Consider the following 17,508-nt stretch of genomic DNA (forward strand, 5'->3'; position numbering starts at 1 on the left):
AACATGTTGCCCAATTAACCCTCCACTTTTGGTGCTCCTAATGCAGCCTCTCCAGGGATGGAATTATAAGAATGTATTTCCATATCAGCATTGAATTCTAAATATTATATACTGTGTGGGTTTTTTCCCTTGTGTATGTTAAGTGTTATAAATGTTTAATATTTGCAACACTAGAAACACTCATACTACTTGAGGAATTAGCAAAAACCAGTTCTGGTAGTGAGAAAATCAGTACTTAAAGAATGTCTTAAAAATGCGGACATTTTAAATAAATGGGTCTCTGAGCTGGGTGTAGTAAATGGCAATCATCATTAGTCTGACTGAATTTCCAAGTGTTAAGGACAACCTGATTTATATAGTGAGTTCCAGTTCAACCAAGGCTAGCTAGTAAGGCTCTGTCTTAGAGAGATTAGATGGATATGGATATAGATGGAAATAGATGATATAGATAGAGATTAGATACAAATATTATGAGAGTGAAGGAGAGAAAGAGAATGGTTTCTGAATTTTATGTATAATTCCAATATTTACTCACAGTGTGGTTTACTTACTATAGCTGCTGTGAATATTACAGTAACTTTTGTTGAAAAAAATTAGAACAAACCCTGTATAGGGTAAAATATTAATTTAAAAGTATCAGATATTTTAATTATTGCTAAAATTTTATTTTCTGAAATCATCAATTTATGGGTAGCTCAGTATATAAACTTCTTACTGTGTAAGTGTGAATCCATATTTAAGCTCCAGAACCCCATAGATTCCAATACCACAGCACAGAGCTTTTCTCCAGAACCCCATAGATACTGGAGAACAGAGCTTTGATCCAGAACCCCCACAGTTACCAGAACTCATGCCATCACAGTGCTGATAAGGAAAAGAGATGTGGATGCCAAAGGCTTGCAGATAGCTTATCTAATCTAATGTATGACTTGCAGGCTTGTGAGATGCCCTATCTCTAAAACAAGGAGCACCGCTTCTGAAGAACAACATATGAAGATGTGCTCTGCACATGTACACATGTACCTGTAGGGACATGAGCTCTCATGTGCACACATAAACATATGCATAAAAATAAGGAAGGAGGAAGTCAGGAATCTATGGAGAGAGAAAAGGTGTGTCATGAAACAGAAAGGACAGCAGAAATGGAGGCTTAAACAAATGGGTGAAGAATGTAAAAAGCTGTAGAAATATTTCTATTCTTCCAATCAAAGAGAATGACCAATAAAAAAAGACTTACATCAAACTGATGAGATTTTTTTGTTTATAAACATACTTCTCGTGACAATTTTGAGAATGAGTACAATGGAGATATAAATTAAATGGAGATAAATAAGAGGTCACTGGCTTAATTCATGTGTAAACTCAGTACCTCGATGAGAACAGAGACATAGACATATTGCATGAACAATAGAAGAACATTTTATTAAATATAACTCAAATTTTCTAGTTTTAACATTTGCTTAGAATGCTGATGATTCTAGTAAATTGAAGAGGAAAAAACATTTTAATTTAGTAACATGAAGAGATTGACAGATGTAGATTCTAAGCCAGGATAAGTAAAAGTCTAAGTTAGAGAAGAAATTATAGACAACAGAAGAGATTACAGAGTAGAAACAAATACACCAAAATTAAAAGATAAACTCTTTAAGATTCTGCCAGGTGCATTTGAATATGCATATTAGAAATTTAACTAAACGAGTCTTTATTTATTTGGAAAGTATTTCCCAGACATAAGAGTGCAGATGGCCATTAAATTTTCTCTGAGTTTCTTGACAGCCACAACAAAAAGAATAAGGTGATGAGGACATATTGATTTCATGATCTGATAAAAGTGAAAGTCTTTGATCTGAAAAGATAACTGGCTTCCTGGCAGTCATTTCAAAAAGTATTACTATGATGCGAATGCCTCTGCAAACATAATGAAATATGATGCCAGACAATGTGCTCAGTAGAACGTTTTCTCCAAAGAGTAAATGATGATTGTATCATACCCAGACATTGTGTAAAGCAAAGTTTTTGTGTGCATAACACTGATGGACAAGGGCCAAGCTTAATAACAATTTGAAACAGGCACTTAGTTTCAATAGCAGTTATCATTGGATAAATAATTGCTTATTTTAGTGTTTATTCGCTGAGATATCACTTATAATTCACTGAGTTAGACATTTGAATGTTGATTGTACATATTAGATTAAAGATCTATTTCAGTCCTTAAATTCTATAGCGGCTAACTTCCGAATTCCTGGTTTTGAGGATGTTTCTGTCATGCAGTTTGGGTCCCCATGGTGTAAACCAAAACAGAGTTGTGATTATGTAGGAGTTTTTAAATTTCAGAGTATTTAAGAAAATAGATTGTAAAAGTATTTGTGAATTGTGACTTTGAGGTAGAATTTTGACCAACAGAAACATACTGTGAATCTTCTCTTTAAGTTTGTGTGAGGTAGAAAATGCACGGTTCCATAAAAGCTTCATTTTCCCATTCATGTCTTATTCTGTACTCAATATCTATTAATCATATATGATCATCTGAGGCAGTGAGCTTGTCAATGCACTGTCATTGAATTTTTGGAATTCCTCAAACAGAGACTAAAGGACCTGACACCCCATAGTGTAATCATGTTTCTTCCTTATGTGTAATGCATTTTGACAATTTAAAGGATGATGGGTGGCCAAGGTCTCATCAACATTTTATGAAGGATGAGCTCTAAGTATGTCAGAAATAGGAAAAAAAATCTAACAAATCACTTGGGGCAAAATCATTTAAATATATTTTCATATACTGTTGTGTTTAAACATCCCATGAAGATTATAGAAAAATAACAAGGATCCGATCTCAAATAAAGTGAAAAGTAATTAGATCTAGATTTCCCAAGGCTCATTATTTTTGTACAAGACAGGTTAAAACAAATACTGCAGAATTTTCAGCAAAAGATTGTAGAACAATAGATTTCCCTCTCTCCCTCCCTCCCTGACTCCCTCCATTATCCTCCCTTCACTTCTGAAATGAAATTTACTAGTCTTCTACCTGAAAGAATCAGTTCCATTGAAGACACCCATTTTGATGAACAGCTTAGTGGCCACAAGAATTAGAAGTATAAGAAACTCCTGGATAATTCCTAAGTTTGGTCATGTTCAGGATAATGGAAAGGTCTGAGACAGTGAGGAAAAACATCCAAATAGTTCAGTCAAGACCAAATCACATGCATAGAGGAGAAAATAACAGTTTCTTTACAGCACATGTGTGCTTCACACTCAAAGTCAGTCAATGATTTGTCAGCATTAGTCCCCAAGCCCTTCTCTTTACACACAACTTTCCAAAGTAATAAAATGTGTACATATTTTACTACAATAAAAACATAATGGCTAAAAAAATAAAATAAAAATAAAAAACACATAATGGCAATACTCTGATTCCACAAAAAATGATATTATAAATATTGTGATATAAATTGCATTTAAACAATTACTTGATTTAGAATAGCTTTAAATGGACAGAACTTATACCAGGAGTATAGTGCAGAGTATTTCCTAACGTATCATATTGTGGGTGTTTTTTAACATATTATACTACATTATGGACATATTACATTACCATGGGACATTGTCCCAACTAGTGAACCACATAGTTTCTCAAAAGGTCTTCACGCTTTCTCCAGTCATAGAATATCATTTTGAACACTACAATACATTTTATTCTCATGCTTTTATCACCTTGCCTGTAAAAGATTCCAGGTGTCATTGTTTCAGTGATTGTCAGGTATGGTAATTAAAAATCTGACACTAAGACCCATGGCTGTGGCCTGTGTTTACTGTAGGTTGTCTCAGACCAGATAATGGTGCCTGAATTCTGGATGTTCAGCTAAGTAACCATTAAGCAATAGGTTTTCTTTGAGCAATGAAAGAGTTACATGTTGATAAAAGTTTTCTTCTGGGTGATCTTTCAAGGTAGAATTGGAACAATGTGAAAGAAGAGATATGTTCAATATATGAGTTACTGTCTGGAAGGAAAGAATCCAGATACATGTTTCTTTAAGCTATTAAGAGTGTGAATTGTCTTAAAATAATATAGTTAAGTACACTTTAGGATACTGAGATTTCAGTTAGATGATTTTGAAATACAGTATGTATGTAAATATTTATGAGACAAAATAAAATATTGACTAACATTGTTCAAAATTGAATAAATGCATTAGCATATGCACAGATATCCATGTGCATTTGATTTTGTGTGGTCCCTTTTAAAGATGTTTGATTATCACAGGCATATATATGCACTCCAGAAATAAAAGTAATTTAGATCACATGTGGCTAAGTAAGCAGAGAAATAGAAGATTCTTATAACTCCTAATGAACATATAAACAAAGATTTATTTGCTTTTTTAGAAAATAATATAAAAGGGTTTTATTTAAAGAAAACCACTAAACCTAAAATTATCATACATCAGAGAAATAATACTCATTGCAGTTAAATACAAATAGTTGTATGCAAATTTCCATATAGCTTTATTTCTAGTACCTTTGAAATGAAAATAACAAAAAGGTTCTTCAATGGGTGAATTAGTTTTACAAATATGCTATATTCATATTTGAAGTATGACTTCAAGTAAGGGGAATTCAACGTGAGCATATACAGCAGATTAAATGTATATCAAGGGCATTGTACTGGGGAGAAGAACAATCTAAAGTGGCTGCCTTCCATGCTGTTCCATTTTATTACCTTTAAAACTAGAAAACATATTAATGGTTGACAAATAAAGAACTTGCCAATACCAACAATTTAGAATTATTCTTGGGTCAGGATTCCTGTTAACCAATGGGTAGGGAAGATGAATAAAATTGTTCATTATGAAAAGCAATAATAAAAAACAAGTTACAAACACACACATAGCCAAGATCAACACTCCCTTAAAACAGGATATATTTGGGGAAAATATATCATTAGGCAATTTTATAGACAATATAAAGAGTGTCTACAAATGATCTTTAGTGTGTAATGCACAACGTTTAAGAGTTGATAAAGTCAAGAATTCAGGTATAAAGCTATAGCTTGTGTTGATGATTTGGATAGGAATGCATGCTAAATGAACAGAATGAAAGACTGTTTCCAAGCAATTAAGAAGTCGGAGTCTCATGAAAGACCAAGATAGAATGCTCTCTTTTCAATATGTTCTCCATCAGAGATGAGCTAGCAGGGGCTGTATGAAGTCTGCTTTAGAAGAACTGAGCTAATTTCAATTCATGTCCTATGATGTGCTCATCAGTTCTTAAAGTACACTAGGAGGCAGTGAAAAGTTAAAAGATTATTCCTTAAAAAATTAAAATGGCATCCTAAATAGAAAACAATATAAAGTATTTTAAGACAACAAATCACAAAAACATAGTAAGGTTGCATAGCTACCCACCAGGGTGATAAAGTAACTGTTGTTTTTCAGCAGAGCCACGAGGGCTCACCATTTGCAATTACTCATCTAATGAATAAATGCTCAAAAGAAAAAATAAGTTGCTCCTCAGCTATGGCTTTTCCTGAGCTGTGTCTCTTCCAGAAGAGTCCAAACAAATGGCTGTTCATTTCAGATACACACCAACAACAGACTAAATGGGTGATTCTATATAAGAGCAGCACGGTGCACCAACCAAGTTATTGGGGCTACTTACAGGATCACTGTGTCTCAATGCATCTGAATCACAAAAGAGTACAAAACAGGATGAGGATCACATAACACAGAGAACCCTGGACCTTCCTAAGAAAGGTGTGGTCAACCAATGGACAGATTCTCTTCTGCACAGTGATTTTTATGAATATATAATTGTTCAAATCCTTGGTAAAGACATTATGACTCCTTTAAATTTTTGTTTTGTGAGCTATATAAATTTTATTAGTTGCCTTAATTTTAGAAGCCTCTCTCCTTCTTCTGAGACAGGAGGTTTCGTTTATATGGTGTATCCCTCATAGCTCCAAATTCTAAAATTAAGGAAATACAAATGCAATTTCTTTTTTTTTCTAATTGTGCTCAAGATTATGGCATAAAAATTCCAAGGATCTTTGTTTTGTTTTTCCTTACTTATTTTTGAGGTTTATTTTATTTACATTTCACCCTTCCCACCCATCCCCCTAAACACTCTCATACATTCCTCCCTGATCTTCATAATCATGGCCTCTTTTTCCCATCAATTTTTATTGCATGCATATATACATAAATGTTCCAAAATATAACCTATTGAGTCTGTATTATGATACGTATATGCATGTTTTCAGGGAAGACCATTTGACTCTGCACAACCAATTGACTAGATCATCCCTGAGGAGGGCCATCTTCCATGCTCCCAGTTTTACTTAGTTGCCTGTAGCTCTATGGGGTTGAAGCCTCACAGGCTTTTCACCATGCAATTTGGCAACATTGTCAGTGTTCTCCTGTTTAAAATCACATTTGGGAGGTTATGTTGGTAATACTCTAAGCATAAATCTTTTGAAGTTACTAAGAGGAACAATTTCACAGCAGTCCTTAAGCCTGTGTGGCTTCTACAATCTTTCCTCTTTTCTCTAATTTTACCTGAGTCTTAGGTATGGGAGTGTGTTATAGATATGTTCAGTGGAACTGGGGTTTGCAACTCTGCATGCTTATAGGTTGGGTGCAGTCCTCAGTAGTGTTCTCTGCATATTGGAAATAAAGTTTTCCTGATAAAGGGTGAAGACTATATTCACCATTGAGTATAAGGAAAATGTCTATAAATTGTTCTGAGGAATTATGCTAGTTTAATAAATTAGTGGCTGTAGATTCTCCTTCAATAACCATGAATTCATTAGCTCTGATTATTTAGTTAGGGTTTCAGTACTAAGCATGCTGCTATCCTTGTTGAATGGGTCTTAAGTCCAATTAGAGAGCAACTGGTTAAAATTGGTGTCTAACACTACTTCACTTGTGCATTTATAACTATTAGACATGATAGCTGGGTAGGTAGTCTCCATACTTTGGAATCTTGCATGGTGCCTTTTGGCACCATGAAAACTAGTCTTCATGGATGGAGAACTCAGATCAATTCCAGTTAGTGGGCCACTGGACCCTGTTTCTTAAGTGTATGATGTTTTTAGCAGTAGGGGCTTACTTACATTCCACCTTCAATGGGTAAGGAAGAGCAACAGTAACAAGCAGCATGTTTGGAAAGTCTCTTAGACATCCCTATTCAACAACTCACAATAGTTATTTATCATTTCTGGTATTAGTGTTTTGCTAGGTGATCTCTGGCTTTGGGTGAGAGTGTCATTAGACCTCATTCCTGGCATTCTCTGAGCCTTAGGTGTAGTTGTCTTGCAAATACTTACCTTAGGTAATGACCACCCTACAGTCAGGTCAGTTGTTCTGTACATTCTGACCATTTGTGTATTTCAGTCCTTTCTGCTTCCTAGATATAGGGGTAAGAGCTGTACTTATTTGTTGAGTATACATACTTAGAACACAATTAAAAGTTATACTGGTTTAGGAAAGTGACAACAGTAGGTTTAGTAAATTCTCCTCCAGTGATTATGCTCTCAAGATTCCTGGGTAAATTCGTAAGTTTACAGACTATGAATGGATTCCCTAGAATTGATATGACCCTTTTCTAATTAGATGGTTGTTAGTTATCTTCAGGAAATAAGCAGCACTATTGCACTCTTGGTTGCAACTCATGAGCTGGTCATTCTTTTGGTTCTCAGGCTTTACAGTGGCAGAGTAGTGATTACTTTTCCCTTTATAGCTTCTAGCTTATATAATACCTTCCAATACCATGAGAGCTCATCTTCAGGGAAGAGGATTCAAGGTCAGATTCAGTTCAGTTCCTCCAAGTTCTGTGTCTTTCTAAAGTGTGTAGTGTCTTTGGAAATAAGGTCTCCAAGTTGTGGAAGGCAACCAAAGGCAAATGGAGAACTGATATTATTTATTAAAAATTTATTCAAAGTATATTTACTTTCTTGGGGGGCCAGGTTTCAAGACAGGTTTCTCTGTGGCTTTGGAGGCTGTCCTGGAACTAGCTCTTATAGACCAGACTGGTTTTAAATTCACAGAGATCCCCCTGCCTCTGTCTCCCTAGTGCTGGGACTAAAGGCATGTGTCACCACCGCCCAGCCAAAGTATGTTTAATTTAAAAAGGGTTTTCTACTTCATAATTACTTTAGTCAATGGTGTGCCATGGTCTAAATACATATAAATAAAAGTTAATATATGAATACTGAAAGCATTTCTTACAGCTTCTAACTATTTGGGTTTTTTTTTTTTTAACACAAAGAAATTGCCATGGTTCAATTGCATTTCCATTCGTTATGTTGTTTTGCTCAATATTTACACTAACCTCCCAACTACAGTATTTATAAGCAACTTGTCAGCTTCTCACCAGAAGCCAATGTCTTTAAGGTAGCGCTTTTGTTGTCTTGGCAGTGATGGATCATCAATGTTCGGGGGAAGACCTGTAATTTGCAAATTGAATGACAGGCAGCATTGAAAATGCACCACAGTGGCCTTTTCTAGGTAACTTGGAAGCTTGTGGTGTGCACATTTTCTTTCTTTGAGTTGTGTTTTATTTTAGTCTTCACACCAGGTCTGACATTTAGATTCATAGGATATAAATGAGATCTTTGGGTTTTGAACTTAAAATAAATTCTTCATGTAATAGAGCAATAAATATTTTACTGTTTTCAAAGAATGCTAGAAGTCATTTAATCAAGGCATGATTTTGTCCTCATGTTTCCCTGTTGCAAACTTGGGTCTTTTTAAACTAAAACCTGTATCTTATTTCATTCTGAAATATCAGAAGAATTAAACAAAAAAGAGGGGAAGTGTCCACTAAAAATTACTATCGATTTTTGTCATTAGTTCCGAATTGAGTTTCTTTCTATCATGTAACTATGTCAAGATGCAGCTTCAATTTTTCATGAATCTTTTATTCAGCAAATAGAAGACAAGTCTCTCATCTCCATATTTCTTTAATTTTTGACCATTGAGATGCAGCTTTATAGTGAAGAGAACAATGAATAAGTGCTTACTAAAGTGGGAAATTCTATAACTAGTCAACCACAGCCATTCACTGGCTGTACTGAATAATTAATCAAAAACAATATATTAATGTTACATTACAAAACTGCTTGTAAATCTTAATTGCATCTATTTAACCATTTAATTTTCCAGTGAATGTGTCGTTTCAATTTGACAGTAAGCTATCTAGAGTATGCATAAGTAATGTATACATCTCTATATTATAAAGAGCAAATTAATGTGTCTCTCATAGTCCCAACAATGTTATTTTGTATGTAGCAGATACATGGTTAATAGTTGAAAACAGAAATATTTGCAGACATGATTGTAAAAATTAACAGAGAAACCACATGAAAAAGAAAACATTAATTCCAAACTGTTAGATTAATTAGCATTGGCAAAACATGACATACCCCTAAGCAGCGCCTATGATTTGACAGATGTGTCCCTGAATTGAGGGGAACATTTCTGTAAAGTAGGATGTGTGAGTCCTATTTTAAATTGCATTGTCATAGACCCTGGAGCAGTCATAATTTTTAGTTATTCCTGTTTGTCCAGCTTCAAATGCAAGAGGCAATCCCTGTCATCTACACAATTTACAGCCATGCAATGATCTTAATAAACTGAGTCTTGTTGGCTAAAACCTTTGTTGTTTCCAAAAGTCATTCAGGGACAACATACTTGCTTTTGTTGTTGTTGTTGTCATCAGAATCCATTTCCAAGCCATCAGCATAACATTGTTTACCATCAAAACAGCAAATATGATGTACCAATGCCTGACCAGATGTGAAAACTAATGACTCTAATAGAATCCAAAGATTTATTATATTGTAAGTACATAAAAGAGAAATACATATGAAGAGAAAGGAACTAGACAATTATAATGGGGAAGATTACCAGGCATACTACAACTCTGTATATTTCAAATTTAAAAAGGGATTATGAATGCATTCATGACTTCTTGCTTATAAACCTGTAGAATGTAAATTGGATGACATTGAAGAAAATGAAATTAACACTTGATTTACCATTCTCAAGCAAATAACTTAGAGTTTTCAGGCAACTATCACATCCAGTAGATTGCTGCAGGAATTTATGTCTGCTTTTAACTGACTATATTTATTTTTCAATTATATAGTCAAAAATATTGTCTCTATTTAATTCATAGGTGATACAAAACCAGGGTCTATTATAAATCTTCCTGGGATTTATACAGAATTGATTGTAAGAATCACCATGAACTACAATATCCATAATACAATAAGATTAAATAAAGGTCAAAGTTTCTATGGTTTTTCTCAATGTCTTGACCCCTTTGTCCATCACTCCTCCCTCTCTGAAATTGGATTACAGGAGTTTAACTCAGTGCTTAGCTGTGGATCTCTGCTTCTGCTTCCATCAGCTACTGGATGAAGGCTCTAGGGTAGTATTTAAGGTAGTCATCCTTTTCATTATACAGTAAGGGGATTTAAGGTAGTCTTTCCACTATTGCTTAGGTTCCTAGTTATGGTCATCACTGTGGCTCTCTGTACAATTCCCTAGTGCCAGATTTCTCTTTAAACCTAAAGTAGCCCCCTCTATTGATGTGTCTCTTTTCTTGCTCTCCTCTATTCCTCTCCCCACTCAATCTTCCTGATCCCGCATGTTCTCCTCCCATCTCCTCTTATCCCCTCTTCTTTCTCCTATATTCCTCTCTGCTTTTCCCATGCTTCCAATTTGTTCAGGGGCTCTTGGCCCTTTCCACATCACTGGGGGACTATGTAAGTCTCTCTTACAGTTTTTGTTTCCTAGTTTCTCTGGAGGTGTGGATAGTAGGTTGGTAATCCTTTGCTATATGTCTAAAATCCATGTATGAGAGAGTACCTACCATGTTTCTCTCTCTGTGACTGGGTTACCTCACTCAGAATGGTTTCTTCTATTTCTATCCATTTGCCTGCGAATTTCAATATCCCATTTTTTCCCACTGAGTAGTACTCCATTGTGTAACTGTATCATATTTTCTTTATCCATTCTTCAGTTGAGGGGCATCTAGGTTGCTTCCAGGTTCTGGCTATTACAAACAATGCTGCTATGAACATGGTTAAACAGATGTCATTGTTGTATGAATATGCATACTTTGGGTATACAACTAAGAGTAGAATAGCTGAATGTTGAGGTGGACTTGTTCCCATTTACTGGAGAAACCACCATACTGATTTCCAAAGTGGCTGTACAAGTTGGCACTCCCACCAGCAGTTGAGGTGTTCCCTTTCTCCACCTTCTCTCCAGCATAAACTCTCATTGGTGTTTTTGATTTTAGCCATTCTGATGGTTGTAAGATAATATCTCAGAGTTGTTTTGATTTGCATTCCCCTGATGGCTAAGGATGTTAAGCACTTTAAGTGTCTTTCTGACACTTTAGATTCCTCTATTGAGAATTCTGTTTAGTTCTGCACCCCATTTTTAATTGATTATTTGGTGGCTAACTTCTTGAGTTCTTTGTATATTTTGGAGATCAGCCTTATGTCTGATGTGATGTTGGTGAATATCTTTTCCCAGTCTGTGGGCTGCTGTTTTGTCTTCTTGGTTGTGTCCTTTGCCTTACAGAAGCTTCTCAGTTTCAGGAGGTCCCATTTATTAATTGTCAATCTCATTGTCTGTGTTACTGACATTACATTCAGAAAGTAGTCTCCTGTGCCAATTCGTTCAAGGATACCTCCCACTTTCTCTTCTAAGAGGTTTGGTGTGGCTGCATTTATGTCGAGGTCTTTGATCCATTCAGACTTAAGTTTTATTCCTGACAATAGGTATGGATCTAACTGCAGTCTTTCACATGTCGGCATCCAATTATGCCAGCACCATTTGTTGAAGATGCTTTCTTTTTCCATTGCAGAGTTTTAGCTTCTTTATCAAAGATCAGGTGTTCATACATGTGTAACTTAATATCAAATTTTTCAATTCTATTCCATTGTTCCACCTGTCTATTTTTGTGCCAGTACTAAGCTGTTTTCAAAACTATAGCTCTGTAGTTGAGCTTGATGTCAGAGATGGTGATACCTTCTGAAGTTCTTTTATTGTACACGGTTGTTTTGACTATCCTGGGTCTTTTGTTTTTCCATATAAAGTTTAGTATTGTTCTTTCAAGACCTGTGAAGAATTGTGCTGGGATTTTGATAGGGATTTCACTGAATCTGTAGATTGATTTTGGTAAGATTGCCATTTTTGTCTATGTTGATCTTACCTGTACAAGAGCATGGACAATCTTTCCATCTTCTGGTATCTTCTTTTTTTTTTATTTAATGACTCAAAGTTCTTGTTATACAGGTCTTTCACTTTTGCTTTCTAGCTCTGCTTTCAGAATCATAGTAAAGGGCACAGTGGGTAGCCACAGAAGTGGTCAAGATATTAGCTTGGTGTAAGAAATGCATGAATATGATCTTTGCCTGCTTGATTCACTAATGTTCTCCAGCTCCTATAACAAAAGTTAACCCATGAAAGGAATGAAGCCATTCGTTCTGAATATATTAAATACAAATAACAAATTTGGTATGAAATGCAGTATGTTATAATATAGAATCAAGTTATCTTTAAGTCAGTGAGATATTATCTGTCAGTTTATTATCAGAAAAAGGGCAATTGAATATTATTATTATAAAAACACAGAAACATCATAAGAAAAGTACTTAACTTCATAGGAAAAGTACTCAGGTAGGGTTTGCCATTTTTGACTAAAATTAAGATTTTGATAGACCACTAACTCACAGTTTAGAAATGTTGACATAAATTATAGTAAGTCAAGTTTTTATATGCCCAAAGCATCTATATAAAGTTTTCAACACAAATCTATGAAAGCAAAGTGTGTTTCTCTTTAACATTTCCAGTTGACATTATGAATATCAAGAAAACTACTGCTTAGAATCCCAGTTTGTTGGGGTTTGTCACCATTTTGTAGGTATGGCCTTAGTATATTGTTCATTTTATTTTTCATTATAAAGTGGATTTGAACTAATCCTGGAAAAATTTGAAATATATTCCGTTTCCCCTGTACAACAATAGGTTAGGTAATGCAATAGCAGGTTTAGTAGCTATACTAAATTCTAAATCAAATGAAGGATTATGAATTTAGTTTTTGCTAACATAGGCAAAAAAATATTTTCCCATTTTAATACTGTTTATTGGTCTCTTAACTAGTTTTAAATAAGTTGATTTTCTTTTCTTACATTCTAAAATTGTTAATTGATTTCCTGAGCATTGCCCAGATCTATGTATTTGACAGCATCTGGTATATAGACCACACTTAGTATCCATGACACATTTTACAAAAAGTTGAGGGGCTGGAGAAACAGGGCAAGTTAAGAGGGCTTGCTCCTATTGTAGAGAACCTAAGCTTGGTTCACAGCATCACATCTGTCACTCCAGATCCAGAAGTTCTGGTGCCCTCTTCTAGGCTCTGTGACTTCTACACACTTGTGATGTATGCACACAGGACACACACACACACACACACACACACACACACACACACACACACTATAAAAATCACAAAAGAGTAGCTATGAGACATTCATTAAACATAAATACCATTAAATATAGAGAGCTATTTATTTTTACTTCAGCTAAAAATAGAAGTAGAGACATAAATATCATTTTTCATTCTTATTAAGACACTAGCTATTTCCAGCCTATGTTCATGTGTCCTGATCAGAGCCTGCTGAGGCTGGGGACTACTCACAGGGGAACCTGTCCCAGGGTATCAGCACATCCAGAGTCTGCCAACATTGTGGTGCTAGTTGCAACTCCACCTATGGAAAGAGGAGAGATGTCAGAATATTGAACCTGCTTGCACCCATCAAGATGAAGTCTCAATTCTGAACATATATTCCCCAAATACAAAGGCATCTACATTTGAAAAAGAAACACTACTATAGCTCAAATCACACAAAAAACCTCATACACTTATAGTGGGAGACTTCAAAACCCTACTCTCACCACTAGACAGGACCACCAGACACAAACTTAAAAAAGGAACAAAGCAAAAAACAATATACCTTTGTTAGACCCCTGGAAAAACTCAGGCCTCCAGGGTCTCAGCCCACAACCACAGTCACCCCAATCAACAGGCAGATTTGAGAGCTTGATGCAAAATGCATGAGACTTTATTGTTTTTTTTGTTTGTTTTTGTTTTTTTGTTTTTGGTTTTTTTTTTTTTTTTAACAAGCTAACCCCATGTTAGCTTGGGTCTTTCACCCACTCACCATGGCAGATGGCTAGCAAAGAAACCTCGAACCAGCTGCCTAGAGATCTTGTAGGGCAGCATAAAGGGGAGTATCTAGTGGTACGCACAGGCTCAGGATTGGTGTGCCTCCAGGCTTGGAGGGCTTGCCCTGTTTAGGTTGGCAATTGGTTGTTATGGCCCATAGGCCCTTCCAGGGTGGTTGCTATGCTCTGCGCGTCATTGCTGTGCACTTGTCAGTAAAGCACACCCAGAGCCATAAAGCATAGCGCCACCAGCTAACTTCTGATTGGTTCCTTGCCACAAGGCAGGCACCTAACCTCTTAGTGACTAAGGCAAGGTCATAGTGAGCACGTGTTACTGTCATGGCTGCTGAAATGGGGGGCTGGTCCCTTTACCTTCTTCTCAGAGCCACATGTGCTGGGTTCTGGCCTGTATCAGTCACACTCTACAGAGGCCATCTATTCTGGACTGATTTCTTTGGGGGTGCAATTGGAGCCACCTGAACAACCCCAAGTCCATCCCTGAGTGGAGGAGTGTGGATCAGGAATCTCCTAGCTTCCTAGCAGCATTAAGGACGAGACAGAGGTATTTTGTCATCTTAGAAGGACTCTCAGCCCATGTTGGAGACTGGAGTTCAAAGTTTATTAAAGCATCCTCTTAAACCATGCAACCATGGGAATGATATCAGATGACATCTCTTCTCATGTATAAAGCTGATATCAAATGTTTCCTTTAATCCTAGAGGCACCCTTAAAACTGCTTGTCCTCACTGGCTTCTCACCAGTCCCTAGACAGGTATACAAGCCCTCAGAATAGGTGTGGGCCCATCCAGGGCCTAGTTCAGTTATTATGCAAACTAGGAGAGATTCTCCACTGAGGCCCAACCATCTGATGGTTACCAGCCACCATCTAAAAGACAATGTGAGAGTCGAGTCCAGCTCCTGGGATAGAGCTTGAGGCCTGTATGCGAAATACATTTATTGATATTTTGGGGCCCTGACAACACATGGATCCTTCTCTAAAATTGACCACACACTCAGCAACAAAGCAAACCTCAACAGATAAAAAAAAAAATGGAATAAGCCCTGTATCTTATCAGACTACCATGCTTTAAGGTTGTTGTTTAGAATTTAACGACAACAAAAATTTGCAGAAACCCTACAAAATCAATAAAATTGAACAATGGAAAATTGCCCATTCCTGGATCAAGGAAGAAACAAAAAAAAGAAGAAATTAAAGACTTCCTAGAATTCAATGAGAATGAGGACACAACAAACCCAAACTTATGGGACACTTTGAAAGCAGTGCTAAGAGGAAGATCATAGTACTAAGTGTCCACATGAAGAAAATGGGCAATAGTCAGTCACACTAGAGAATTAACAGGACAACTGAAAAGTCTAGAACAATAAGAAGCAGACTCGCACTGGAGGAGAAGACCACAGGATATAATCAAATTGAGGGCTAAAAGCAATAAAGTAGAAACAAAGAATAGAATACAATGAATCAATGTAACAAAGAGTTGGTTTGTTGAGAAAATCAACAAGATAGACAAACCTTTATCCAAACTAAGCAAAAGGAAGGGAGGGAAGATGAAAATTAACAAAATCAGAAATGAAAATGGGGAAATAAAAATGAACACTGAGGAAATGCAGAGAATCATCTGATCCTACTTTGAAAACCTGTACTCCACAAAATTGGAAAATTTAAAGGAAATGGAAATTTTTCTGAGTAGATATCAGTTACCAAATTTAAACCATTGTTCTCCCCTATTCTTCCCCCAACTCAATCTTCATAGTTCCTCATGTCTACTTTACCCCTACTACTAATAAAAGCAATATGCAGCAAACCAACAGCCAATATCAAACTACATGGAGAGAAACTCAATGTGATTCCTCTAAAATCGGGAATAAGTCAATGTTGTCCACTCTCTCCATAACTCTTCAATATTGTCCTTGAAGTTATAGCTAGAGCAGTAAGACAACAAAAAGAGATCAAGAGGATACAAACTGGAGAGGAGGAAGTCAAACTTTCACCATTTGCAGATGATATGATAGTTTACATAAGTGACCTGAAAAACTCTTAACAGTGAACTCCTACATCTGATGAACACCTTCAGCAAAGTGGCAGGATACAAGATTAAATCCAAAAAAATCTGTATCCATACTATATGCAGATTATAAATGGACTGAGAAAAAGTCAGAGAAACATCACCTTTTACAATAGCTACAAACAACATAAAACACCTTGTGCTAATGCTAACCAAAAAAAAAAAAAATCAAAGACCTATATAGGAAGAAAGATCTCCCATGCTCTTGGATAGGTAGGATTAACATATTAAAAAATGGCAATCTTGACCAAAGCAATCTACAGATTCAATGCAATCCCCATTAACATATCAGCACAATTCTTCACAGACTTGAAAAGACAATATTCAACTTTATATGGAAAAACAAAAGGCCAAGGATAGCCTAAATAACCATGTACAATAAAGGAACTTCCAGAGGCATCAACATCCCTGACATTAAGCTCCATTATAGTGCTATAGTAATGAAAACAGTTTGATATTGGCACAAAAATACATAGGTAGACCAATGGAATTGATTGAAAACCCTGATATTCACCCATACAACTATGAACACCTGATTATTGACAAAGAAGCTAAAAGTATACAATGGAAAATATAAAGCATCTTCAACAACTAGTGCTGGCGTAATTGGATGGGGACATGTAGAAGATTGCAGATAGATCCATAACTATTGCCATGCACACAACTTAACTCCAAATGGATCAAATACCTCAACTTAACTCCAACCACACTGAACCTCTTAGAAGAGAAAGTAGGTTGTACTCTTGAAGGAAGTGGTACAGGAGACTGATTCCTAATGAAAGCACCAGTAGCACAGACATTGACATCAACAATTAGTAAATGGGGCCTCCTAAAACTGAGAAGCTTCTGCAAGGCAAAGGACACCATCAACAAGACAAAATGGCATCCATAGAAATGGAAAATATATTCACCCACCCCACATCTGACAGAAGGCTGATTTCCAAAGTATATAAAGAACTCAAGAAGCTAGTCACCAAAACACCAACTAATCGAATTAAAAAGTGGGTCATAGATCTAAATAGAGAATTCTCAATAGAGGAATCTAAAATGGCTGAAAGACACTTAAGAAACTGATGCATATCAAAAAACTCTAAGATACCATCATGCTCCTGTCAGAATGGCTAAAATAAAAAACCCAATGACAGTTTATGCTGGAGAGGATGTGGAGAAAGGTGAACACT

This window comes from Cricetulus griseus (genome assembly GCF_003668045.3).
Source record: "Cricetulus griseus strain 17A/GY chromosome 1 unlocalized genomic scaffold, alternate assembly CriGri-PICRH-1.0 chr1_1, whole genome shotgun sequence".
Taxonomy (NCBI): domain Eukaryota; kingdom Metazoa; phylum Chordata; class Mammalia; order Rodentia; family Cricetidae; genus Cricetulus; species Cricetulus griseus.